General features: G+C 47.0%; 1 protein-coding gene across 7 annotated transcripts in view; it reads right to left on the minus strand.

The window, feature by feature from the left end:
* LOC130267318 (zona pellucida sperm-binding protein 4-like) overlaps positions 1 to 25,754 on the minus strand; it is a 112,936-nt gene that overhangs the window by 24,371 nt on the left and 62,811 nt on the right. For 3 of the 7 annotated variants that reach the window (XM_056516871.1, XM_056516869.1, XM_056516870.1), the window contains one exon: positions 14,095 to 15,129. The exons of the other annotated variants lie outside the window; for them this stretch is intronic. The gene's annotated coding sequence lies outside the window, so the exon portion shown is untranslated. The remainder of the gene's footprint in view (positions 1 to 14,094; positions 15,130 to 25,754) is intronic. 7 annotated transcript variants of the gene reach the window in all.

Here is a 25,754-nt window from a genome sequence, read left to right on the forward strand (position 1 = left end):
CCTGGCAACATCAGGCTGTTGCTGCTTAGTTGGCATCTGGCTGATACTGAAAAAATTAGGAAACCACACACGTTTTTTTTATTTATAATAAACAAAAAAAAACGCATAGCCAGATACCAACCAAGCAGCAACAGCCTGACGTTACCAGGGTGGGCGAGGACCATTGTTACTGGCCCTCCCCAGCCTAAATAACGCCAACCTGTTACCGCCTAGGCCCAGGAGCACCATTTTTGACGCTCCGGGCCTGTTGGTACCTGCTCTTCCCGGCACCCCTGTGGCGGTGGGTACCGGGGTAATAATTGGGGGTTAGCGCAAGTTGATTTTGGGGCTAACGCTAAGCCCCGGCTTAGTAATGGATTCCGTCTATAAGACGGCTTCCACCACTAACCCTGTAAATTCAATTATAAAAAAACACGGACACACTGAAAATAAAATGTATTTAAAAAAAAAAACACTCCCCCACAGCCCTTGTTAACCATTTTATTGAAATAAAAAAAAATGCTGGTCATCGTCGCAGTCCACCGAATCTGACGTAGTCCTCCACATTCACGCATCTGAAATGAGAAGAAAAGAAAAGCAAGAAATATAGGTTAGTACATTTTTTTGTGCTCTCCCCTGGGAAGAGCGCACATAATGCAACGTGTTCCTAAACAGGGAGCCTCCAATTGTTGCTAAACTAAAACTCTCATCATGGGGGGCTGTAGTTACGCAACAGCTGGAGGCACACTGGTTGAAAAACACTGATTAGAGTTTGTTACTTAACTCAGTGTTTCCCAATCCATGCGCCTCCAGCTGTTGCTAAACTAAAACTCCCAGCATGTACGGTTTGTCAGTGCATGCTGGGAGTTATAGTTTTGCAACAGCTGGAGGCACACAGGTAGGGAAACACTGAGTTAGGAAACAGACAATGTTTCCCAACCAGTGTGCCTCCAGTTGTTGCAAAACTACAACTCCCAGCATGCCTTGGCAGTCTGGGCATGCTGAGAGTTGTAGTTTTGCAACAACTGGAGGAGAACAGTTTGGAGACCACTGCGTAGTGGTGTCCAAACTGTAGCCCACCAGATGTTGCAAAACTACAACTCTCAGCATGCCCAGACTGCCAAAGCATGCTGGGAATTGTTGTTCGGCAACATCTGAAGGGCCAGATGTTACAGAACTACAACTCCCAGCATACCTGGACTGTTTGGGCATGCTGGGAGTTGTAGTTTTACAACAACTGGTAGAGCACAGATTGGAGACCATTGCACAGTGGTCTCCAAACTGCGACCCTCCCGATGTTGCAAAACTACAACTCCCAGCATGCACAGACAGCTGAAGGCTGTCTGGGCATGCTGGGAGTTGTAGTTTTGAAACTACCAGAAGCAGCAGTGAAGAGCTTCACTGCTGCCTCTGATGCAGATGCCGCCACCTCCAGCTGTTTTGTAGGTGCCCCCCCGCCGCAGCTCTCTGCGTCATCTTCCCCTGCTCTGCTTGGACTTCTAGCGGCGGGCAGAGCAGGGGAAATGAACTTTACCCCCCAGTCAGCTCATTCACTGTGATTGGTCCACAGGAACAAAGTGGTAAATAAAATTTTTTTATTTTGCTTTAGTTTGCGGCGGGGTAGTGCTGCCCGAGCGGACCGCATGTGTCCAGGTACCTGGACAGGGTTGCGATACCTGGCAGGCTTGTCCGGCACAGGGAGTCGCATCCCACATGGGCCTCCCCGCTCCGGCGGTGTCACGTGACACACGGGACTCCGGCCGGGCGGAGTCTCGACGTGTCAGTGGGTATAGCAGACTTGTGCTGCAGTTCCGCCTCTGGTAGGTAGGTGGCGATGCAGTACAAGTAAATAAAAAAAAGAAGTTTTTTTTTTAAATCATAAATACACGATAATAGATACAAATAAATATACATACATATAATATAGCAAGAAGAGTAATTGTTCTAAATATATGGTTGCAATGTGATTATGATAAGTCATGCATTGAGGGGTCTTGGTACACCGGTGTTGGTGCACCAATCACATGTATCGTTCTATAGGGGGGGGGGGAGTTGAGGCAGGGGTTGCAGATACAATGTGGGATAAGGGTTTGTCGCAGTGGGTTGGATCAGATATACACGGAGGGGGGGTTAGGTTGAGGTTAGGCAAGTCAGCTATCGGCTTGTTTTAGGCAGATTGTGCACGCAAGTGGTCAGGTAGCCTAGAACGTTTCTCCTCTCCTCCCCAGATTGGGTGGTCTGTATACAGTTGGTGGTCATTTCACTCCTGTTTTTCTTTTTCCAAAAACTACACTGGTGGCTACGGTCAGTACCAATCAGATATCGTTCCGTTTTATTCCTCATCTTGCACGGTCATTATTTTTTAGTGAGATCGGGTTCTCATTGTCACCACTTTTCATAACACTTCCATCACACTAGTTAAATGGTAAACACTGCAGCTGTTACACATAGGCGCTGAGTTACTGCTAAATCTGTTATGTTCATCAGATAGGGTTCAGTGCGTCATTACTACTGTCACGTACGCAGAGCATTCTCGTCACACGGGTAGTGGTCACTGCAATCTTGACCCTTCTTCAAGGGTGACCACTTGCCTGCGGTGGTTGCTGACACGTCTTCAGAGCCATTGCTAGTTAGTTAGGAACGGTGTTCACTATAATCTTGACTCGTAGTCAGGAGGTGGTTACTGTTCGTTAATTCATGGCTACATGTGCCATACTTACATTCACGGTCAGACTCACTGTCATCTCATGTTTCACACGCTTCAGGTGGTACTCTGGGATGGCACTTGCATCACGCTTTCATTCGCTTACGTTTGCACGTTCAGTCACTCTCAGCATTACCTTCAACATTAAAGGGGTAGTCCAGTGGTGAAAAACGTATCCCCTATCCTAAGGATAGGGGATAAGTTTGAGATCGCGGGGGGTCCGACCGCTGGGGCCCCCTGCGATCTCTCTGTACAGGGCCCCGGCTCTCCGGCCAGATAGCGGGTGTCGACCCCATCACGAAGCGGCGGCCGACACACCCCCTCAATACATCTCAATGGCAGAGCCGGAGATTGCCGAAGGCAGCGCTTCGGCTCTGCCATAGAGTTGTATTGAGGGGGCGTGTCGGCCGCCGCTTCATGCGGAGGTCGACACGCCCCCTTCCCGTGGGCTGTCGGGGCTCAGTACAGGAGATCGCAGGGGGCCCCAGCGGTCAGACCCCCCGCGATCTGCATCTTATCCCCTATCCTTAAGATAGGGGATAAGTTGTTCACCACTGAGTCACCACTGGATATCTCCTTTAAGTGTGTATTCGGTTCGTCCATACCGTGCAATCACTCACAGCGGCCATACCGTGCAGTCACTCGTAGCATCCATGCCACACGTTGCTACACAGCCTACGCTCATATCTTCGCTCCACACGTAACACATACACGGTAACTACACTCATTGCACACTGCTTTCGCGACACATGGCAGTTTCCATACTGCACGTAGGTCACAGTGCACGTAAGCACTCACAACGTTTCATATCGTGCAGTCACTCATAGAGTTTCATGCAGTCGTTCATAACGGTCATACCGTACACTCAAAAAAAATGCATATATAGTACGTACATGCGTTGTAGCTTATATGCAGAAGGTGCAGTTACAGTGTTGCATTCAGTACACAAGGTCATAGTAGCATGCAGTAGGTTACAGGGTTAGGCATAACACTACCAACAAAATAGAACCAGATCATGTAAAATGACTTTTATTAACACATATGCAAAAAATACATACAATAAAAAATAATAAAAAGAGGATAAAATAAGGCACTATAATAGCAGTCACAGACGCTCGTTGCGTATTTGCAGTGAGTACATTGTAGTATCGTATACAGTACATACGCTCACAGGGTTATATTGCAGTGGGTAGTTATTAATACAGTCCATGCGCTCATAGTCTCGTTGCAGTGGGTATAATTAGTTGTACACCAGTATACATGCTATAGTGTCATTGGTAGGGGTCACAGTCATAGGTGCCATAAACAGTAATATGCTCATAGTGTCACATGCAGTAGGTATAGTTAGGGTAGTTTGCAGTACATATGCGCAGTGTTATATGCAGTGGGTACAGTCACACTGGTATGGTATACAGTGCATACGCTCATAGTGCAACAGGCGGTAGGCACAGTTAGGTGGCATACAGTGCTTATGCTCAGTGTCATATGCAGCAGGTACAGTTAGTGTTTTTGCTAAAGCACGTATACTCATAGTGTCATATGCAGAACCCACAGTTAGTGTTGCATACAGTACATGCGCCCATAGTTTCTCACGCAGCAGATACAGTTACTGTTGTGTATAGTGCATACGCTCGTTGTGTCACATGCTCCGTGTACAGACATAGGGTCATACAATCAGACCTTGAGCACTGTTCGTGTGCTTGTCGTGGTCATATTGCACTCACGTGTGCCGTCCTTTCCATACATACGCAGGTCACTGTCCAGAACACATGCTCATAACTATTGTTGTATCTAGCTTCAAACTGTCTTACCATACACACGCCCATAGCTTGCACTGTTCATACGCCCATGGATTTACACGGAATATACTATACACACATTCGTAGCTTCATACGTTACAGATGCTCATAGATTGTTCTCTACAATCAGTAATAGTTACACTGAACATACCTCGGTGCCAGTATACTTCGCATACATTTAAGCTTGCACTGTACATACGTTTGTAGTATTCCACGGTACGTACGTTTGCAGTTTGTGGTCAGCATTAATCTGTTTAGGCCATTCAGGCAACATCACGCGAGCGTCGATCACGTCCACAGCATTATTCAAGACTTGTCACGTCAACAGGTACAAGGTTTGAGTTAGATTGTCTTGTTACAGGCACGATGGTTACGCAAAGACCTGTCACATCTACAGGCACGAGGATACGCAGGACCTGTCTAAACTACAGGTACGATAGGCACGCGGAGACCGATCATGTCTACGGACACAATGCTTGTGTCATATACAGCAGGTACAGTTAGGGTTTTTGTTTACAGTACGTACACTCATCAGTGTCACACGCAGGAGCCACAGTTAGTGTTGCATACAGTACATGCATTCATAGCGTCTTAGGCAGCAGGTACAGTCACTGTTGTGTACATTTCATGCACTCGTTGTGTTATATGCAATGTGTACAGACAGTTAGACACTCAGGCCTTGAGCAATGTTCGTGTGCTTGTCGTGGTCATATTGCACTCACGTGTGCCGTCCTTCCATACATACGCGGGTTACTATCCAGAACATATGCTCATAACTGTTGTTGTATCTAGCTTCATACTGTCTTACCATACACATAGCTCGCACTGTTCATACGCTCATTGTGTTATATGCAAGGTGTACATACAGTGTTAAACACTCAGGCCTTGAGCACTGTTCGTGTGCTTGTCGTGGTCATATTGCACTCACGTGTGCCGTCCTTTCCATACATACGCGGGTTACTATCCAGAACATATGCTCATAACTGTTGTTGTATCTAGCTTCATACTGTCTTACCATACACATAGCTCGCACTGTTCATACGCTCATTGTGTTATATGCAAGGTGTACATACAGTGTTAAACACTCAGGCCTTGAGCACTGTTCGTGTGCTTGTCGTGGTCATATTGCACTCACGTGTGCCGTCCTTTCCATACATACGCGGGTTACTATCCAGAACATATGCTCATAACTGTTGTTGTATCTAGCTTCATACTGTCTTACTATACACATAGCTCGCACTGTTCATACGCTCATTGTGTTATATGCAAGGTGTACAGACAGTGTTAAACACTCAGGCCTTGAGCACTGTTCGTGTGCTTGTCGTGGTCATATTGCACTCACGCGGGCTGCTATTCAGATCATATGCTTATAACTGTTGTCGTATCTAGCTCATACTGGCTAACCATACACATAGCTCGCACTGGTCATACGCTCATGGATGCATACGGCGTACACTACATATACGTTTGTAGCTTTCATACGGTACAGATGGTCATAGCTGGTACTCTACAATTACCAATAGGTACACCGCACATACCTCTGTGCCAGTGGACTTCACATGCGTTTAAACTGGCACTGTAGGCATATCACGGGGCATACAACACTTTCAGGTTTTGTCTAACTCAACACAGTATTCCTTTCTCTTTGACACTAATGTCATTCTATCTTGCATCGGGTTCTGCCACTCTTCTCTGCACTTATCTCATAGTACCATCAAATCTCATCTTTCAGGTATCCAGCACTTCATTTCTTTATCGCACCCGGACAGGCTTTCTATGCTTTCGTCTCAGGCTGTCAAGGCTGCGCTCAGAGGGGTCTTGGCCCGTAGCTCCAGTATTCCGGCTCAGGAGGCCTATCAGCGGTGAACTGTTTAGGTCATTGTCTAACGTGTTGGACGGTAACCCATTCAGATTCGAGCACAGCCTGATACTGAAGTCGGCAGAGTACCTAGCGTTCTATGGTTCCTCTGACCGAGAGAATTCTCGTGTGCCAGGCGGGGTTCGGCACACTCACCGAAAGCTCACTTAAGGTGGCAGGGTTCTTGGTTTGAGGTTTCACTTTCTGTCACCAAAACTTCCCGGTGGGGTGCTGTGGTCGGTTTCTTCCTTTCAGGCAAGAAGTGGTGCCCGGTGGCGGGGTTGTCCCAACTGGTAAACTTTCTCCGCGACAAGCCTTCGGAGTCACCACTGTTGCCTTTCAGTGAGGGGGCTCTGTCCACCTCTTTATTCATATCACATGTCCGCACATTGCTTCGTACATTAGGCTACAACCCTAGGAAATATTCAGGACACTCATTTCGGATAGGAGTTGCATCTGCGGCCTCCAGGCACAAAGTACCAACACATGTGATACAGAAGTTGGGCAGATTGCGCTCTGACGCATACACCACTCATGTCCCAGATCCCTCGAGGGAGATGACAGATGCATTTCACTATTTGGCTTTATAATAAACATTACTCAATTTACCCTAAATGGTGTTGTCTTTTTGCCCTCTAAAGGCAGACCCTCAGCGTGGTTTTCAGGCACACCACAACCGCTGTTCTAGGGGGGCAGGTAGATGCTAAGTTACAGTGATGTTAATCATGTTTCTTTCAGGTTTCCCTGGTGGCAGGTAACAGGTAAGACTACGTACAGTGATAAGTCCTGACCACAAGTAGAAAGCCTATAAGGCTGCATTTGTGGGAGGGGCTTAGCATATTTAACCACCGCTGTCCCCTCCCTCGTATGCTGGGTTGACGTAACCCACCCACCTCACCCTTTCTTTCATCAATATACATAAGGGGATGCCCTCTAAAGGCGGACCCTCTGCACGGTTTACAGGCACACCACAACCGCTGTTCTAGGGGGGCAGGTAGATGTTAAGTTACAGTGATGTTAATCATGTTTCTTTCAGGTTTGCCTGGTGGCAGGTAACAGGTAAGACTTCGTACAGTGATAAGTCCTGACCACAAATTAAGTTAATAAATGCGGATTGCTGCGGGTCTCTAGAGAATGACCTGCTGCGATCTGCACCTCAGCCCCAGGACTACAACTCCCATCATGGACGGAGTCTGTCCTTGATGGGAGTAGTATTCCTAACAGTCCCAATAGAGTCCCGCAGCCGTGGGATGTGCAAGAGCCATCCCTCAGCGCTGCGGTACTACAACTACTCCCATCATGGGACAGATTCTGTCCCATGATGGGAGTAGTTTTAGTACCGCAGTGCTGAGGGCTGGCTCCTGCATCGTCCAGCGTCCAACACTTTTCTACGTGTCCTTCCTACCACTCGTAGATTTTTAGTTGATTTTTGCAAAAAAAAAAGCACAATTGCGCAAGAAAAAATCAACGTTTTTTTTTTTGCGCAAATGATACATTCCAGTCCACTGGATTAAGTTGTCTATGGTACACCAAGCAGGGGACAACTTTAGAAAATCATCCACCAAAAATACGCAGCTCAAATGCAAAAAAAGCGCAATTGCGCAAAATCTGTAGACATGAAAAGTAGTCTAAAGGCAATAATACATGTCCCCCTTAGTTCAGGAAAGTAGTCGCTATTTTTAGCGGACTCAAAAACGCGGCCCACTGCACTTTTTAAATGGCTCATATGACCCAAACAGAGTCACAAGGAGACTCCATTGAGCTATAGAAAGGGGTTGGGGTCCATTGCGCCCATTAACAGTATACATAGACCTCCGTCTTTCGGCAGGATGCCAACGGATATGACTAATGGGGCACCCCACACTGGGTGGGCGTTTCAATGGGTTGTGTTTTGTGTTTCACTGTTCCACAGAAAGGTTCTGAAATGCTTCCTTCAGTGTATTTAATACTAAAGTCCAGATTTTTGGGTAATTTTATATAGCAGAAAGCTAATTATAAAAAGCAATCAAAAAGTCATAAAAACAAAAATGGTGCATGAAAACTATAGATCACAGCCTCATACACCACGTACATGAAAAATGTAAGAGTTACTGTATAGGGTCTGAAGAAGACAATTTTAAGCATACTCATTTTCGTCCAAAAAGTTATAATTTTTTAAGGTATAAAAAAACAAAAAACACCTATATAACTTGGGTATTGTTTTAATTGTATAAACCTACAAAATAAAAATAAGGTGTCGTTTTTACTAAAAAAGTGTACAGCGTAGGAACGGAAGCCCCCAAAATTTGCTAAATTACATTTTTTCTCAATTTTGCCCCACAAATATATATTTTTTGTTTTACCATAGATTTTGTGGTGAAATGACTGATGTCAGTACAAAATACAATTGGTGGTGCAAAAAACAAGCCCATATGGGTCTGTAGGGGAAAAATTGAAAGCGTTATGGCCACAGCGAGACATAGTTTATTAAGGAGGGGGGATGTCAGACGAGCAGGAGACACATAGATACTAAGGGGGGATGGATGGTGCCACAGCCAACTATCACCATAATAAACAATAGAACAGGAAAAACACTTGGATACTGAAAGGGGGAGAGGGGGTGGACAACCGAATACACACTTTAAGGGGAGGGTCATATTTTGCTCCACATTTGATGCTGTTTTTTCTTACCAATTGAAGTCAAATGCGCAGCAAAATACGCTATGTGTGACCGTATCCTAATACTAATGGTGGTGAGGGGTGATGTGAGACGAGCAGGAGAAACCTGGAAACTAAGGGGAGGATGATGAGGGATGAGCAGGGCTGATGCAAGGATTTTTGCCACTCTCCTGCTGTTGCAAAACTACAACTCCCAGCATGCCCAGAGTTTGCATGTAGTTTTGCAACAGCTGTAGGCACCCTGGTGTGTATATATACTCACACCACTTCCCCCTCCCTAACATTAACATGTAGTATGTGTGAATATACATATATGTCCATATACACACTCCCCCCATACACCCACATGTGAGGCCATATTGTAGGAATTACAGGCAGATGTCTTCAGGGTTTGATGCCTTCCTTCCCCACACGACCTCTAAAGCAGCAATGTAAACAGGACAACGTTCTGAGTAACTTTTTTTTCTTAAGCCCCTTTCACACTATACATTCATCCGTTTTAAGGATCAGTTATAATGTTCCGTTATGAAAACCCTGAAAATCGGCTGTTACAAAATCCCATTATAGTCTATGGGATTTTTACATTATCCGTGTGCACTATTTTTCGGTTCATTCAAAAGCCGGTCTGCTGCTAATGCCATCTGGCCATTGAAATGAATAGCATCCACTGTCCCGTGTTGCTGAATACATCAGCATCCTGTTTTCGGTGGAATGCCAACTGATAGCCTACGAGATGTGGTGTCCCAGCACCAATAGCTGCCCTGTGGCTTTGGAGTGTCTCGGGCAGCTAGGTAGCGTACGGTGTTGGACCCACTCAAAGGACTTACTGTAAGATTAATTATGTTCATACTTTATTGCACAAATAATATATTTTTCTAAATTAATTATCTTACTATTATATGTATATATGTGTTTTCTATGTTACTGTAACTTTAATTGAGAGCAGTGAACCCCATGTTACCCTGCCTGCCAATGAGAACCCCTAAAGTCTCCCCTGTATAGTGTAGGGGGGGGAAGGAGTTTTTCAGGTTAGTGAAGTCTGAGCTACAGTGTGGTTCAGGTGTGTTGTGCCGTGTGGTCTGAGGAGAGGCCTGCTTCAGATCTAATCTCTGAACTGGTCATCCTGCAAGGATTACTCGCAAGGAGGAAATTCATGCCTCTGCAGAACAGTCTTCAGTACCTTGACAGGACTCTAGCAGCCAGGATTTAATCTTCTATCTCACAAGTCAGTATTAATCTGTTTGGTGTAAGCACCGTAAGTCTCAGCAAGGCAACAGGGCTCCCATGGGGTTACGCTACACTCTCTCACCTAAAGCCAGCTGTACGTGTATTACCATCTGCACCAGCTCAGTAAAGACAGTTATCCGTAACCTGACATCGGTGTCTTCATTTACTTCCCGTGTCTGGCCCAGGAGAAGCTGTCCCCAACCTCGGACGGTGTATAGGATATCAGTGCCACGGCATCACAAAGTGATCAAGTATTTCTACTAGCACCCCGTGGACACCACATCTTGTTTTGGCGTGCACAAACAGGATACGGGTGTGTTCCTAGAAAACCACCCAGTCTGATCTGTATGCTAGAAGCCGCACGGAGCGTGCGACAGTTTATGCGCCAGAAATACTGTACAAGACTTTGCTTTTTTGCCGACCAGCGCTAAGGAAATAGAGGTAGAGCACTTTATTCAAGGCCATACAGTGTGTGAAGATTGCAAAAGACTGGGTAACTCCAGTTTACCAGTATGTGTAAGCAGCGCAACAAATTCATGCTGCGCCACAGTATCCAGTTCGCCCCAGAAGAGGTTAATCCAGCGAGCGCAAAGAGGGCGAAGGATTCCCACCATATGAAACGCCCCGCCACGGGGTGCGGGAACCAAGTTGCTGTGCCAAAGCCTAAGAGGAACTCAAAGGACAGGGGATGGTTGAAGAGGCTGCATGGATGATGGATTTCTGGCTGGCGCCCATTTCGGGGGAGTTTGCTATAGAGCCAGCAGCAGGACTCCACCCACCAGTTGTGCCTTATGTGATGGGAGTGAAGAAGGTGGCAGCCGCCACTTCACCAAAACCCAAAAGTGACATCACTGAGCTGGTCGGACGCCCCAGCGCCTTGGAAGGCGGAAGAGCCTGCGTCCTCATAGCTACCCATATGGGGTTCTCTTCATGACATGTCATCACCTCCGAAAGCCGAATCTACTACTGACCAATCAGCGCCTGGACCCGGTAAACGATCCAAGTCACCCCCACTGCCACGGTGGGTGCTTGGCGACGAACCTGCGGTCATCCAGGTGATGTATAAGTACTTGACCCCTCTGCCTGACAAAGAACACCCCCCCCCCCTCCGATTCCCTCTGGCCTGACTCCAAAAGTGGAGCAGGAGGCCGGTATTGTTGCCATAATTCAAGAGATCCATTGAGCAAAGAGAGCTGGAGCACGCCAGCGATGGTGGTTCCCACCAGAAGTACATCAGCAACAGCAAGTTGACACTAAATATCTTGAATGGGTGTATATCCACGTACTTGACCACCCTATCCCAGGTGAAGCCCCTTTAGTCTGGCGACAGGCCACTGTTGTCAAATTTGATAATTTTTGGGTTTGGGACCCAGATGGACTGTCACCATGGTGGCACTATCCTAGTGAACAGGAGGGCTGTGAAAAGAGATTACCTACCCCGGCCCTTACACAATATTGAAAGTGGGGAAACTGTTGAATATACCCCAGTACAGAGTTCCAGAGGAGAATGGGCGGCTGCAGTAACCAGACAGAAAAACCCTACGCAGTTGCTATTTGTCTATTTCTCCTGAGAAGATTGGTCCTCTGACCCGCATGGACTGTTCACCACTAAGGTGGCTGCAGATGCAAAACCCCAGTCACCTCCACTAGAAGAAAGAGTTGAGGGAGTAGCTTCGGCAGAACCTCCCGCCCCAGTAGCGCCAGCTGCCTCTGTACAGATGGTGGTGGTTATTATTAGTCTCACTGTTTTGCATTAAAATCTCTCTAAAGTATCCTGGACCAACACAATTAACCCGCTAGAGTGTTCTCCAGAAAGAGCTGCAAGATTCCTGTCCCAGCCAAGAAGAAGTGGTGACCGCCACCACTGGGATGGCAAGTACCCTACTTATTAAAAGTCGGCAACAGAGATGAGCCACAATAATGTCAAGGGCCCTGGAGGCTAACAAAAGGGTCACATGGGATGGGCCCCCACTCCCCATTTCATTCAGGGCAATGGCAGGGTTATTTTGGTAGTCTTATACATGAAGTTTGGCAGCTTATGAGTTAACATTTACTTACGGTGGTGCTGAGTTCTTTTGCAGGGCCGGCTGTTGCTGGGCAGACTTGGATCTGGGATCTCCTCCTGATTGGTGGCCTCTCCTACGGCGGGAATCCTGAGAGTGATATATACCCAGCCAGGCCGGTGAGAGGTTAGTCTGCTGGAAGAAGAATCAGCTCGCCCACCCTCCCTCCCTTGTCACGGCAGTTTTTTGAGGTTGTCACCTTCGTGGTGGACAGTGTTTTATGTTAGCAGTGGGGGTGTCACCCAGATTCCTCTGGGTGGACAGCTAATGTTTATGGTGTTTATAATTCTGGTTATAAAAGTCATTTCTTCATGGTAGTTATTAAATTATTTATTTATTAATTAAAGGATTACTAAATTATTTATTTATTATATTAATTACCTCAATAAATGACCGTGGCCTTTCTTCCAAAGACTGTTTGTCTTTTTTTATGTAATTCTAGTATATGGTTTCTTTGTGGGGGATGTGGGGGTCCCTATCCCATGCTGTTCCCTTAATGAGCCTCATCTGTTTTCTTGTGTGCCTGTATTTTTTTGTTTTGGCATCCAAGCCTAAGTTCTTGCCATTGTTTTCACCCTGCTATACCAGTCTGTGCAGGACTTTCATATAAATGCCCCAGGACTGATACTTGTTCTACCTACCAGCCTGTGAAGGACATTCGTAATAATGTCCCAGGACTGCTACAAGTTCCAGTTAAAGGGGTACTCCGGTGGTCAACGTGGTGTTCAGTTTTGGACTTACCCTATTTGTTTTGTTTCATTTCTATTCTTGTTGTTTAGGCTACTCTATTTCCTTTCTTTGTTGTCTTTTTATCCCCCACTTTGTTTTCCTATCTTTGCTTCTATTTCCTGTTTCTTGCTGTGCTGAAAACTACAAATTCCAGCATGCCACATGCCTTGCTGGTTTGGGGCGGCTCCTTTTTTTTTCCCCGCCCTTTACCCACCCCACTATTTTCCCGGGCCGGCCCCCTTATACACATCACACTAATATAATCAGCCCTGGTTGGGATACACTGGCATACACACACAAAAGGGACTACAACTCCCAGCATGTGTCATTCAGGAGTCTTTAGTCTGTGGTATAACACCTGCATGCTGCCTCTGTAGTCTCCTGGGGGTTGTAGTTCACCACACCTCTATAGGGCATACACCAGTGTTTCCCAACCAGGGTGCCTCCAGGTGTTGCAAAACTTCTACTACCAGCATGCCTGGACAGCCAAAAGCTGTCCGGGCATGCTGGGAGTTGTAGTTTTAATATAGCTGAAGACACCCTGGTTGGGAAACTATGCACTTTGTTTGTAATATACTGAATAGGCTAGGCCAGTGTTTCCCAATCAGTGTGCCTCCAGCTGTTGCAAAACTACAACTCCAAGCATGCCCAAAGGCAGTCAGGGCATGCTGGGAGTTATAGTTTTACAACAGCTGGAGGCACACTGGTTTGGAAACACTGGTGTAACATGATGTGTATGCAGAATAGGCTAGAACAGTGATTCCCAACCAGTGTGCCTCCAGCTGTTGCAAATCTACAACTCCCAGCATGCCCAAAGTCTGTCTAGGCATGCTGAGAGTTGTAGCTTTGCAACAGCTGGAGGCACACTGGTTTGTAAACACTAGCATACACACACATAACAGGGACAACAACTCCCAGCATGTGTCATTCAGGAGTCCCCCGCCCCCCTTCACACATAGAAATCATCCCCAGTCCGAGATTTATTCCCCTGCAGTCTATACATCCCCAGCCCGTGCACTTTGTTATCCTCCCCTTCAGATAACACTCTTATCTTCTCTGTCTTCTTTCAGTGCAGACCTGCGTCCTCAGAAGTATGTCCTCTCTCCCCCTGCTCTGGCTTCTTTCTCTCATGCACACCTGCGTCCTCCAGGAGGGGGAGATTCGGGGGCGTGGCTTCTTTCTCTCATGCAGATCTGAAAGAACAGAGAGAAAAAAAGCCCTGACATGTTGTCCACAGCCTAATCCTAACATGGCCGACATTGTGGACAATAGTAAGAGATCCAACACAGAACTACAGAACTTCCTGGCCCACAAACAGGTAAGAAAAAAAGACACATGCTACACAAACATATAATACATGTCAATTGCAAAAAACATGAACATTAAAAGAAGATGCAGTATAGACAAAAATCTTAACCACCGAAGTACCCCTTTAAGGATATGCAACGGTTTCAGGAAATGTGCCTGTCCTTGGCCCAAGAAGTAACCAAAAATGCTTGTGTGCCCAACTATGTTGAGAACTCTTTATACATATTCTTATGCCTTCCTAGTTGGTTGCCATTAATGGTAACAGTGGCTAATATGTTTTTGATTAGTCAGAGTTGTCTAGTGCAGTGAAAATGTATATCCTAGATAGTCTTAAAGTGTACTAATGTCTTATATTGTCTTATCTTGATTTCTTGAAGTTACTGTCGTGATTAATGCATATAGCCAGACAGCTAAAAAAAATGTATTTTCATATTCAGTCAGGATGTATATCTAACTCTCTTTAAGTTTCATGTTGTATGTCTTAAGTGTCTCCTGAAGCGCATGAGGGCCCCCGAAATTTAAGGAGGTACCTTGGTAGTAAAGTTGTCGTGGAGGAAGATTTCTGTCTTTGTCCTTGTTTGTCCCTGGGTGTGGCCATGGAGAAGGACTCGACTTCCTTCATCATGGGAAGAAGTTACTAGAAGCCAAAGGGCCCGTGGCGCAGGACCAGTTGCAAAATGATAACCTACTGCAGCACCAGCCCGCCATCCAGAGTTCTCTTAGAAGCGTCCACTGCAACCCATAGTGTACAACAAGGACTTTTCTGTGTATGTAATGTCCTCTGTTTGTATTTCCCCATTCCATCTGCAGTTATAAGGGTAACAATCTTGTATGATCCGTCTACTTGGCACAGAACAATACACAAGGCATTTGGTTCAACATTGTGCACCAACGTTAATCCTAGCCTGGAAGGAACTCTCTTTTGCACTAAACCACATTTTCCCCCTACATCAAGAAGACTGCCCTTCACCACTCTGGGCGCCAAGGTCGGCTGTGTTTTAGAGGGGGAGTTTGTGGTGTCCCAGCACCAATAGCTGTCCTGTAGCTTTGGACTTTCTCGAGCAGCTAGGTAGCGTACAGTGTTGGGCTTACTCAAAAGACTTATTGTCAAATGAATTATGTTCATACTTTACTGCACAAATAATATATTTTTCTAAATTAATTATCTTACTTTTATATGTATATATGTTTTCTATGTTACAGTTCCTTTAATTGAGAGCAGTAAACCCCATGTGACCCTGCCTGCCAATGAGAACCCCTAAGGTCTCCCCTGTATAGTGTAGGGGGGGGGGGAAGGAGTTTTTCAGGTTAGTGAAGTCTGAGCTACAGTGTGGTTCAAGTGTGTTGTGCTGTGTGGTTTGAGTAGAGGCCTGCTTCAGATCTAATCTCTCAACTGGTCATCCTCGCAAGGAGGAAATTCATGCCTCTGCAGAACAGTCTACAGTACCTTGACAGGACTCTAGCAACCAGGATTCAATCTTCCATCTCACAAGTCAGTATAAATCTGTTTGGTGTCAGCACCGTAAGTCTCAGCAAGGCAACAGGGCTCCCATGGGGTTACGCTACACTCTCTCACCTAAAGCCAGCTGTTTGTGTATTACCATCTGCGCCAACTCAGTAAAGACAATTATCTGTAACCTGACGTCAGTGTCTTCATTTACTCCCCGTGTCTGGCCCAGAAGAAGGACCGTGTATAGGATGACAGCGCCCTGGCATCACGAAGTGATCAGGTATTTCTACTAGCACCCCATGAACACCACATAGAGATAAGACATTGTGAACCTAGCCCCAGCATCCCGCCAAGAACAGGAGATCCCTCCCACAGCATCCCACCGTGAACAGGAGGAGATCAACGTATTTACTGTGGAAGATCAGCCACATGCAACAAAACCAAATGGAACACATTGGGGGAGATTTATCAAAGCTGTCTATGTCCCGCATCAATATGGACCAAACTACAGAGCGTTAGGCCAGTCTATTGTGCGCCTAATTTATCAAAAGTCGCACAGCTCTTGATAAATTCTTCGGGATCTATGCTTTAGACTGTATATAAACCTCCTTCAGCATGGTCTGACATTTCAGCGTACTTTAAGCCGACGCGACTTGTCGCTGAAAAGTCGCTTTTGGTAAATTCAGCACCAATGCATTTTTCCGTCTAAAATAGACTAGAATGCATCATGTTCTAAAAATCCTCTAAAGCAAAAGTCGCAAAAAAGTCACACATATTTAGACTGCGACTTTCTGTGCGACAAATATTAGATAGGAAAAAACAGTCTAAATCCTTTGATAAATCCCCCCCATTATCTCCTTTTTTGCTACAGAAAACGCCATTGGAGGGTTTCACATACAGCTTTATGTGCAAGATTTTCATGCATTTTTTAAGTCAGAAATGGATTCAAAAGGAATGGCAAATAAAAAAGTTAGATCTCCTTGCTGGAAAAAACTGAATGAAAAGCTGTCAAGAACTTTAACAAATAGCTGTGTGTGTACCTACCCCTTATGGAAACCAACCCAAAAAAGTGTGAAAAAACATTACAATACCGGACAGTTTTTCATCCACAAAAAAGGATCTTCCACTTAAACTTCTACGATGGACGTCCAATTTTAGTGAATGTGAATTACCATCCATTATTCTATGTAGTTTATTGGAACAAAAAAGTAAGAAAAAATTATTTAATTTCCCTTACATCTAAGGTTGCCACCTGGCTGGTATTTTACAGGCACAGCTGGTATTTTAGACACCCTGAGGGTGTTTTTAGATTAAAAATATCGGCAATGTATTTTACAAATGGACATTGCTTGGGCCAGTTAGGGATGCATTTAACTATTAGTGCATCTTACAGACGTGTCAATAGTTAAATACGGTGCATAGCTGATTGACAGATCAAAAAGCCATTGGTTCCTTGCCCTGTCAATTACTTTTGCTGCTGCCCGTGATATACAGGCAACCACAATAGGCCGGACCTCTCTTCCTCTGCGCTCTGTCGCATGAATTACTTCATTATGCGTCAGAGTACAGAGCGGAGGAGAAAAGAGCCAAGGAGAGAACAATCTACACGGAAACCTTTATGTTTTTTCCTGACAGTAGGGGCCTTCACTACATTTACTTAAAGGGGTCTGTCACTATTGCTTATAGGGAACAGCTATTAATACCTAAAAGGGCTCACTAAAGGAAACTGCTATTACTACCTAAAGGGGATCAATAAAGGGGGCTGCTATTACTACCTAAATGGGATCACTAAATGCATCTGCTATTACTACCTAATGAAGGTCATTAAAGGGGTATTCCGCCCCTAGACATCTTATCCCCTATCCAAAGGATAGGGGATAAGATGTCAGATCGCCGCGGTCCCACTGCTGGGGAGCCCTGGGATCCCCGCTGCGGCACCGCGCTATCATTACAGCACAGAGCGAGTTCGCTCTGCACGTAATGATGGGCGGTACAGGGGCCGGAGCATCGTTACGTCACGGCTCCGCCCCTCGTGATGTCACGGCCCGCCCCTTTCAATACAAGTCTATGGGAGGGGGCGTGGCGGTCGTCACGCCCCCTCCCATAGACTTGCATTAAGGGGACGGGCCGTGATGTCACGAGGGGCGGAGCCATGATGTCACGCTTCTCCGTCCCCCGTATCGCCCGTCATTACGCACAGAGCGAACTCGCTCTGTGCTGTAATGATAGCGTGGTGCCGCAGCGGGGATCCCAGGGCTCCCCAGCAGCGGGACCGCGGCGATCTGACATCTTATCCCCTATCCTTTGGATAGGGGATAAGATGTCTAGGGGTGGAATACCCCTTTAAAGAGCAATTCCCTGATAAAGCCTATGGCTCTGCAGCTGCCCCAAAATTACAACTTTCAGCATGTTGCACCATTACTAGACATGAGCGTACTTTTTTCAAAATTGTCAGTTCAATTTGGCTCGGTTTGACGTGATCCGGGAATAAAATTAGCCCCAAACACGTTTCCAACACTGCCTAACAGCACTAAGCGTTAATTTCTAACGCAAATTTGTTTTCCCTTAGTCCTAACAGCAGCACAAGTGGGGTGTTTCTGGCCCTGTGAAGCTGGCAGGACGGTGGAATTTTTAATTCCGCCCAAGCAATTAACATAATTGAACCCCCCATATAAGGCCTCCTCCTCCCCAGGCCATAGTGCCTTAATAACAAGCAAAATTATACAAACTACAAGGGCGGGAAATTTGTGTGCTGCTGTTAGGACTAAGGGAAAACAAATTTGCATTAGAAATTAACGCTTCCCTGTCGTCCTAACCAGCAGCACAAGTGGGGACTTAGCAAGTAACAATCACAAATAGGGAGGGACTAAGGAGGAGCGGCACTTAGGATGGAACGCCCAAAGGCCAGCCCTCCCATACGTTTGGCATTAACCCGGTAATGTTTGATAAATGTGTTGTGTGTGCTCCAGGAGGCAGCAGCACAAATTTGTTCTAGTGGAACAGACCTTCTTTCAGCAAAGGAGGTAGCAACTGCCCGGGTAGAGTGGGCAGTAACAAAAGAAGGAGGAGTTAGCTCCTGAGCTATAAATGCCTCCCTGATTGCCTCTTTGACCCATCTACTCAGAGAGGGTTTGGAGGCCTTTAGACCTTTGTTCTGTCCTGAAAAAGAAATTAAAAGGTTTTCGGATCTTCTGAATTCACCAGTTCTTGAGATGTATATCTTGAGACTTCTTGAAATGTCCAAGGAATGGTTAGCAGCTTCCTCAGAAGAGGAAGGGTCTGGGCACAGAACTGGTAAGGAGATAACTTGGTTAATATTGGAAAAGGTTGGTACCTTGGGAACAAAGGTCGGAAAATATCTCAACAAGACTCTGTCTTGTAAAAAGAGAGTATAAGGCTCAAAAGCCGCTAGGGCCTGAAGCTCGCCAATTCTCTTGGCTGAGGTTATAGCCAACAAAAAGGTGACTTTAAGGGACAAGTACCTAAAGTCCACTTGGTCCAAAGGCTCAAAGGGGGGAGAACTCAACCCCTTGAGAACGACAGACAAATCCCATTGGGGAATAGGCCTAAGGACTGTAGGCTTAAGTCTTTCGGCTCCTTTGAGGAACCTCTTGATTAGGAGATCTTGAGATAAAGATCTGCCTAGAGAGGCAGAGAGTGCAGCAACCTGCACTTTTAGAGTGGATGGGCTAAGACCCTTGTCAAGGCCATCCTGCAGGAACTGAAGCAAAGCAGAAAGAGGAGGATCTGAGGCAACTACCTCTTTCTTAGCACACCATTGCAGGAAAATCCGATTTATCCTGGAGTAAGCTCTATTAGTAGATGCTGCTCTTGAGTGAGCAAGAGTTCTCAAGACCACTACCTAGTAGGGTCCTGTCAATCTCCAGGCTGTCAGATTGAGTCTCCTCAGATCTAGGCAGGAGCCTGTGTTGTGAGACACAAGGTTCTGCACGTGGGGAAGCCTCCAATAACACCCTTGACTCATCCTCATGAGCTGGGTGAACCAGGACCTCTTTGGCCAGAATGGTATGATGGTGATTACTGAGGTCTGGTCTTGCCTGACTTTCATCAATACCCTCGGTATCATGGAAAGTGGAGGGAAAATGTAGGCCAGCCTGAACCTCCATGGAATGGACAGAGCGTCTACTGCCACAGGATTGTCCTCTTTGTAAAGAGAGCAAAACCTGTTCACCTTGGCATTCAGACGAGTTGCCATGAGATCTATCTCTGGCATACCCCACCTCCGGGTTATCTTGTGGAAGATATCCTCTTTCAGGGACCATTCCCCTTGGACTGGAAGACCGCGGCTCAGACGGTCTGCAACTATATTGAGATCCCCCTTGATGTGAACTGCTGAGAGGTGGGATAGATTGGTCTCTGCCCAAGAGAGAATTAGTCCGGTCTCCTCGAGGAGAACTTTGGACCTTGTGCCTCCCTGTTTGTTTAGGTAAGACACTACAGTCGTGTTGTCTGAACAGACTTTTATCGCTTGCCCTAGAACTAGGGGAGCGAAGTGATAGAGAGCTAGACGGACGGCTCTCAACTCTCTCATGTTGGAAGAGAGGAGTCTCTCTTGAGAAGTCCAGGTACCTTGTACCCGAGTTTTGTCCAGATGGGCTCCCCAGCCTACAAGGGAGGCGTCCGTGGTCAGAATGATCCAATGAGGTTGAATCAAGGACTTCCCATCTGACAGAGTTGTCCACCATCTGAGGGATGCACGGACTTCGACAGACAGGGAACATCTTTTGTCCAACCCTTTGGGGTTGCGATTCCAGACACTCAAGAGCTGATCTTGAAGTGGACGGAGATGCCATAGGGCCCAAGGTACTGCCTCTGCAGACGCTGACATGTGGCCTAGCATTTTCATCAGAGTTCTGATGGAGACCCTTTGGGGAACCATTAAGAACTCGGCGGCTCTTACGACTTTCTCCTTCCTCTCTGGGGTCAGAGATTAGGTCATGTGAGAGGAGTCGATTATGAACCTCAGAAACCTTCTGGAGGTAGAGGGGACGATCTCTGATTTGTCCCAATTTATGATCCATCCTAAATGCTGGAGAAAATCCAGAGCAAGTTGAAGATGAGACTGCAGTACGTCTAGAGATGCGGCTTTTAGAAGCCAGTCGTCTAGGTAAGGGATGATTTCCAGGCCTTTTAACCTTAAGGCGGCCACAACCGGAGCCACAACCTTTGTAAAGGTGTGGGGAGCGGAAGAGATCCCGAAGGGCAGCACGGCAAACTGATAATGCTTTACCATACCCTTTATGGTGACAGCAATCTCAAAAATTTCCTGTGAGCAAGATGTAAGGGGACGTGCAGGTAGGCCTCTCTGGTTTGGAGGAACCTCCTCTAGGGCCCGTTTCTCTAGGTACAATAGTACCGACTCCTCCAGAATGGATTGTTCTGGTTGAGGGAGTCTTTTTGTTAAGAAAAATTTCCTTGGTGGGGGGGGGGGGGGAGACAAATTCTATTTTGTAGCCCGACCGGACTACCTCTAGAACCCAAGGATCTTGGATTTCCTTCATCCAAGCGGAGAGAAATAAACTCAAACGGCCTCCTACTGGAGAAAAAACTGTAGACAGAGCTTCTGTCAGGACCTCTGGAGGGGAAGGGAGAGGGGAGACGTTGGTGGGATCTGGGTGAGAGTCATAGCTCAGACTTGCGGTCTTTGCCCCGACCGCGTCCGCCACCACGCTTAGATCTTTGAATTTGGCGCCTCTGGGTCCCAGAGGAGCCCTGAGATCTGCCCCCTCGGCCTCTACCGCGGCCACGAAAGGTCTGCACAGGAAGGGACTTGCCTTTTTTATCAGCAAAACCCTCCATAATTCGGTCCAGCTCGGACCCGAAGAGCCTATTGGGTTCAAGAGGCATGGCACAAAGGTTTATCTTGGAGGTGGTATCTGCCACCCAAGGGCGTAACCAGAAGGGGCGTCTGCTTGCAGAGGATAGTCCCATAGACTTTGCTGCCAATTTTAGATGCTGCTGAGTGGCCTCACAAAGAAAGTCAGCACCCAGTAGCAAGGTGCTGAACAAGTCCAAAATGTCTTCTCTGGGGACATTACCATCGACGTCGGACTGGGTCCTTAGGATACGATCCTTGATGAAATTGGCCACCTCATTAGAGGCAATGGTCACCGTAGCAGAGGCTGAGGCAGCAGAGTAATTCCTCCTGAGCAGGGAGTCCACTTTCCTGTCAAGGGGGTCTTGCAGGTTGCTACCGTCGTCCGCGGGAACAAGGATGCGCTTGTTTATCCTGGTAACAACCATATCCACCTTGGGGGGTGGGACCCAGGCTTCTGACTCTGCCTCGGCCAGGGGGTACATGAGCTTAAACCTCCGAGTAAGGACAGAGGGTTTGTCCGGATGTTTCCACTCAGTGGTAATTAACTTTTTTAAAGAGTCATCCACTTTAAAAACCAACGGTTCTTTAGGGGTGGATGTTGAGGCTTCCCCTTGATCCGCATCCTGGTCCCTTGACCGGATGGATCTTAGTAAACGCTGAGTTTTCTCAACGGGAAAGATGGAGGGAGAGATGACTTCTTCCACTGTTTGTTCCGAATGGTCTCCCACGGACATAGCTGTATACTCTACTATGGAGGAGGGACTAGGAGATGTCCTAGGTCTCTTGGCAGAGGACACTTATTATATTCATAGGTGTCCGGAAGAGGAGTGCCGCAGTCGGCACACGTAAGGTGACGCTTTTTAGAGGACGCCTTACGTCCGGAGTATTGGTCACCGGAGGGTGGAGTAGACATCCTCTATAAAGATAGAGAGAAAAAAACGATAAGGAAAAATTTTTTTTTTTTTTAAACCCCACCCTAAGATAGGAAAAAATAGGCGGCACCTATGCAAGGAAGCCTAGTTGAGAAAAAACAAGCTGAATGAAATACACCAGTCTTGCAGTCACAGGTCTAGCTGAGCACAGCAGAGACCCTAACCAGGCAAGAGCTGCTTTATATAGGGAAGGGGATGGCGCCAACTTTGAATAGGCTCCACCCCCGGAAATGAGATACAGGAAGGGAAACTAGTTCCCAGGTCAAAAGCGCTCCTACACAAAAATCTAATAATAACAGCCAATATAAGCCTACCACAGGCTTAGATATAATAAAGAAAGGGTCCTGTAGATATTCGGAGTGAAAACTCCGAATATCAGAGACTACCAGAGAATACGCCGGCCGGAAGAGGAAGGTGACGCACGTACACGTACAGCGATCTCAGAGCGAAGCTCCGACCTGAATCACTGACCAGGTACGGAGCTCCCAAACAGCGCATATCCGCACGGGAAATGCACTGACACAGAGCATCGCACCGAGAAGCTGCGAGGAGATAAGCACAGGTCAGACCTGTAAAGGAAAGGGCTAAAAAGCCCAAACATAAGCAGCCACGCTGCAGAACATATGTATGAGAAGTATATAAATCCAGGCAGGCTTATTGAGCCTGCCCCGTCCTGCTGTCCAGCACAGGACAGAAAAAAAGCACTATGGCCTGGGGAGGAGGCCTTATATGGGGGGTTCAATTATGTTAATTGCTTGGGCGGAATAAAAAATTCCACCGTCCTGCCAGCTTCACAGGGGCAGAAACACCCCACTTGTGCTGCTGGTTAGGACGACAGGGAAAGCCCTGAGTTCAAGTAGTTTTAAAGTGGATTTAAGGCTCACTTATGATGACATTCGATCAGATTCTTTAGGTTTAGGCTAGGATTTAGGGTTGCCACCCTGCCGGTATTTTACCGGCACAGCCGGTATTTTCATCTACATTCCGGGCTGTGCCGGTAAGTTTGGATGAAAAATACCGGCCATGCAATGGCCGGTATTTTTCATTCACTGACAGGGGCGGACGGAGCAGCATCCCCAGAACAGCACTGCTTTCATGACCGGCCGTACAATGCCCAGGTCTGACACCACCAGCCTGTGACAGGGAGAGCTCCGTGCGATGACAGGAAGAGACTGTACAGTGCTGGGGAGGGGGCGTGACCTCCTGTCTCCTCTCTCCCCCTCCCCCTCCTTCTCTCTGCCCCGTGCAGTCTTACAACCCTCCATAGGCAGAGCAGGGAGGGGAGAGGCCGTGTATTCTGTCTCCCTCTGCAGCGCAGGGCGGGTGAGTGTCTGTGTGTATATGTGTGTGTGTATATATGTGTCTGTGTATACATGTGTCTGTGTGTATATATGTGTCTGTGTGTATATATGTGTCTGTGTGTATATATGTGTCTGTGTATATATATGTGTCTGTGTATATATATGTCTGTGTATGTGTCTCTATGTGTCTGTGTATATATGTGTGTGTGTGTGTGTGTGTGTGTGTAGGGGGGGGGGGGGGGGGGTAAACTGCCTAATCTGGGGGACAACTATGCTGCCTAATCTGGGGGACAACTGGGGTACAACTATGCTGCCTAATCTGGGGGACAACTATGCTGCCTAATCTGGGGGACAACTATGCTGCCTAATCTGGGGGACAACTATGCTGCCTAATCTGGGGGACAACTATGCTGCCTAATCTGGGGGACAACTATGCTGCCTAATCTGGGGGACAACTATACTGCCTAATCTGGGGGACAACTGGGGTACAACTATGCTCCTAATCTGGGGGACAACTGGGGTACAACTATGCTCCTAATCTGGGGGACAACTGGGGTACAACTATGCTCCTAATCTGGGGGACAACTGGGGTACAACTATGCTCCTAATCTGGGGGACAACTATGCTCCTAATCTGGGGGACAACTATGCTCCTAATCTGGGGGACAACTATGCTTCCTAATCTGGGGGACAACTATGCTCCTAACCTGGGGGACAACTATGCTCCTAACCTGGGGGACAACTATGCTCCTAATCTGGGGGACAACTATGCTGCCTAATCTGGGGGACAACTATGCTGCCTAATCTGGGGGACAACTATGCTCCTAATCTGGGGGACAACTATGCTCCTAATCTGGGGGACAACTATGCTGCCTGATCTGGGGAAAAACTACCCGGCCCTCCACAATATTTTTAGTTTCTCATGTGGCCCCATGGGATAAATAATTGCCCACCCCATTCCTCCTCAACCCCGGACATTCCTTAACCTGGAGCCGCCCGGGGAAAGGAGAAAGTGAAGACAAGAGACTGGTGAGACCTCTCTGCAAAATTGTGTATTTAATGCAGTGTTTCCCAACCAGGGTGCCTCCAGCTGTTGCAAAACTATTACTCCCAGCATGCCCAGACAGCCTTTGGCTGTCCGGGCATGCTGGGAGTTGTAGTTTTGCAATAGCTGGAGGCACCCTGGTTGGGAAACACTGATTTAATGTTTTAATGTATGAAACTATCTGCTGCGCTCTGTATCTAATCCTGTCATGTGCGATACTGTCTGCTGAGCCTGTGTATCTAATTCTGTCATGTGGTATATGAGCCTGTGTATCTAATCCTGTCATGTGCGATACTGCCTGATGAGCCTGTGTATCTAATCCTGTCATGTGCGATACTGTCTGCTGAGCCTGTGTATCTAATCCTGTCATGTGTGATACTGTGAGCTGAGCCTGTGCATCTAATCCTGTCATGTGTGATACTGTCTGCTGAGCCTGTGCATCTAAATCTGTCATGTGTGATACTGTCTGCTGAGCCTGTGTATCTAATCCTGTTATGTGTGATACTGTCTGCTGAGCCTGTGCATCTAATCCTGTCATGTGTGATACTGTGTGATTAGCCTGTTTATCTGACGTTGCGCAGGGGGACGTCACTCGTCATCAGAGAGAGCCAGCGTTGCTGTCGCGCACCACCACTTCCGCCGCTGCTGGCATAAATAGGGTTTTGATAGGTATTCTCTAAATGTAATTTTTTTTGTGCGATATAGGAAAATTCCCCCCACATATATATTGTATCCCTCCAATCCCCTATGCCATTTCTTAAACCCCCCTCCCATCCCCCATGCCATTTCTTAAACCCCTGATCCCTCAGCCCCTGTGCAATCTGGCCCCTCCCCTTTTGTAGCTCCACCCCCACATAGCCACA

Source organism: Hyla sarda, chromosome 4, assembly GCF_029499605.1.
Source record: "Hyla sarda isolate aHylSar1 chromosome 4, aHylSar1.hap1, whole genome shotgun sequence".
In the NCBI taxonomy this organism is placed as follows: Eukaryota; Metazoa; Chordata; class Amphibia; order Anura; family Hylidae; genus Hyla; species Hyla sarda.